This window comes from Glycine max, chromosome 2 (assembly GCF_000004515.6).
Source record: "Glycine max cultivar Williams 82 chromosome 2, Glycine_max_v4.0, whole genome shotgun sequence".
In the NCBI taxonomy this organism is placed as follows: Eukaryota; Viridiplantae; Streptophyta; class Magnoliopsida; order Fabales; family Fabaceae; genus Glycine; species Glycine max.
This window is the reverse complement of record NC_016089.4, coordinates 16,628,193-16,630,839: the sequence shown is the minus strand read 5'-3', so window position 1 is coordinate 16,630,839 and position 2,647 is coordinate 16,628,193. Positions and strand designations below refer to the sequence as shown.

Here is a 2,647-nt window from a genome sequence, read left to right as displayed (position 1 = left end):
TTTGTTGAAATTATGGAAGGCTAAATTTCTGATGTTGTTTCCTTCTGAGGACGAAGCTTAACTCTCTTCGAGGTTCTGTTTATAATGTAGCTTCCAAGAAGTTTTCCCTTCACCAATTAACCCATATTCGTTAATGTTAATCTATGCACGCTTCGTGTTCGATTAATTGCCTACGAGAGCTTAATTTACGTTCATGCTTAATGAACGAAGGGTTAATTAGTGTATGTGTTGCCTAATCACGTATTGACAACCCTAAGTTGATTTTCGCTTAGTAAATTGAAATAGGGCTGGATTAAATGATTAACTATTAGGGACGAATTCTTCATAACCTAGGACAAGAGAATGGCTTTCAAATCAGAGGAAACAACACATTTTTAATACTATTAATTTCGTATTCCAGTTCACTTGTTCTTTAATTCACAAAACAAACAACCCCCCCAATTGTTACTGTTACTGCAAGTATATTACTACATTTTAATGTTTATTTGATTCGGGTACGACCTCGATCAAATTTTGCACCGTTGCCGGGGAGCAGTGTCCAAAGGTTCATAATAGCTAGTGATTCATGTTTTATGTTTAGTTGTTTTACATTTAATTCTTTCATGTTGTGTTAGTGTTGTTTAGTGTTTTGCTATTTTGTTTAGTGTGGTGTTTTGTTATAGTTTTTCTGTTCAGCGCCTCCCCTGTTTCAGTTTTTGTGTTTTGCTGTGAATAATGCTTAGTGACGGAATTAGAGATTGATTATGTGTTACTGTTCACACAGCATTACATTAGTGACTGCTGCTGACAATTTAATTGGCGATTTTTGTTTTGATAGTTAGGGTTGTTATTTTTGGCTGAATTTTTGTGTGGTAGGTTCTTTTGACTCATATTGTGTGTGAAAAATACCAGGAACACTTGGTGTGGCCAGATTTGAGAGATTCAAAAAAATTTGAGAACTTGTGTTTAGCAAAACTTCAAACGGCCATAACTTTTGCTCCGGGTATCAGAATGACTATTATTATATATGTATTTGGGGTAGAAAAAATTTCCAATATTGTGGAAGCTCTCCATAGGCTGGATGAGGTCTCTAGCTAGCCAAAATCGCCTGTTTACTAGTTTTTTTTTTCAAGTTTTATTTGTCTAAACTTTCCTTAGGTAGTTTCCATAGTTAGACTTTGAATTTTTGTCTGAAAATTTTTGTGCAATCTTTTCATGATTTTAGGGTGTTGCTCACAAAAGTTCAAGTCATTTAGATATCATTTGATGGTAGTTGTAGTTCAAACCTACACTGTTACTTGCATAAGAAGGCAACCAGTTGTGTATACTGAATGTAGTGTATGACTAGAGGCAATCCATCTGACTTACAACCCTTTGATCCTGAGATAGATAGGGCATTTGATAGGTTAGTTAGGCATAGTGTGCATCCTACTTTCCCTGAACATTTTGTACCTTTTGAGCATCCTGAGCATTTTGTTATTGGTCAGTCTGAGCATTTTGTGGTTGGCAATTTTGAACATCCTGATTTTGAGCATTATATTTTTGAACATTCTGAGAACATGGCACAACCTCCACCCCATGAGAGGACTCTAAGGGAAATGGCTACACCTGATTTCACCTACGAAAGCTTGTGCATCCAATACCCTGATGAGGATGTCCCATATGTTCTTAAAACTGGACTGATCCATTTGCTTCTAAAGTTTCATGGCTTTGCAGGTGAAGACCCGCACAAACATCTAACCTCAGATGTCCAGGAGGATCACATATTTCTGAAGACCTTTCCTCATTCTTTAGAGGGAGTGGCAAAGGACTGGCTATATTACCTTGCTCCAAGGTCCATCACGAGCTGGGATGACCTCAAGAGAGTATTCTTAGAAAAAAATTTCCCTGCTTCCAGGACCACGACCATCAAAAAAGATATTTCAGGCATTAGGCAACTCAGTGGAGAGAGCCTATATGAATACTGGGAGAGATTTAAAAAATTATGCGCCAGTTGCCCTCACCACTAGATTTCTGAGCAGCTTCTTCTCCAATATTTTTATGAAGGACTCAGTAACATGGAGAGAAGTATGATAGATGCTACCAGTGGTGGAGCCCATTCGAACGTGTGTCGGATCGAACGTGTGTCTGATGAGGACTCACCCATTCGGGATGATTTCTCGGATGATCACTTGTATATATTGTATAGTATTTCTGATTCTTTTTCTACTCCCTAGTTTGCTAACATTGTCAATTATTTAGTTGCTTATATTTTTCCTCCCTTAGCATCTAAGGCTCAAAAAGATAAAATTAAAAGTGATGCTAAGCATTTAATTTGGGATGACCCCTACTTGTGGAAATTGTGCAGTAGACGATGCATTCCAGATCATGAGACTGACTCAGTCCTGCAGCTCTGTCATTCTTCCGCACCGGGAGGTCATCTGGGTGTTCAAAGGAAAGCTCGCAAAGTGCTTGATTATGGCTTTTATTGGCCCACCATCTTTAAAGATGCGTGGAAGATTTGTAGCACTTGTGAGCAGTGTCAGAGAGTAGGAAGTGCACTTACATGGTGACAACAAATGCCTCAGCAACCCATGCTATTCTGTGAGGTGTTTGATGTCTGGGGCATAGATTTCATGGGCCTTTTTCCTGTCTCTTTTGGTTATGTATACATTCTCCTTGCAGTTGA

General features: G+C 38.5%; 1 non-coding gene across 1 annotated transcript; it reads right to left on the bottom strand.

Moving 5' to 3' along the window:
- Positions 1-1,883: 1,883 nt before the first annotated feature.
- On the bottom strand, positions 1,884-1,990 carry LOC113001024 (small nucleolar RNA R71). The gene has a single exon (XR_003266356.1). It is a non-coding gene; the product is annotated as a small nucleolar RNA R71 (small nucleolar RNA).
- Between the last annotated feature and the right edge of the window lie 657 nt (positions 1,991-2,647).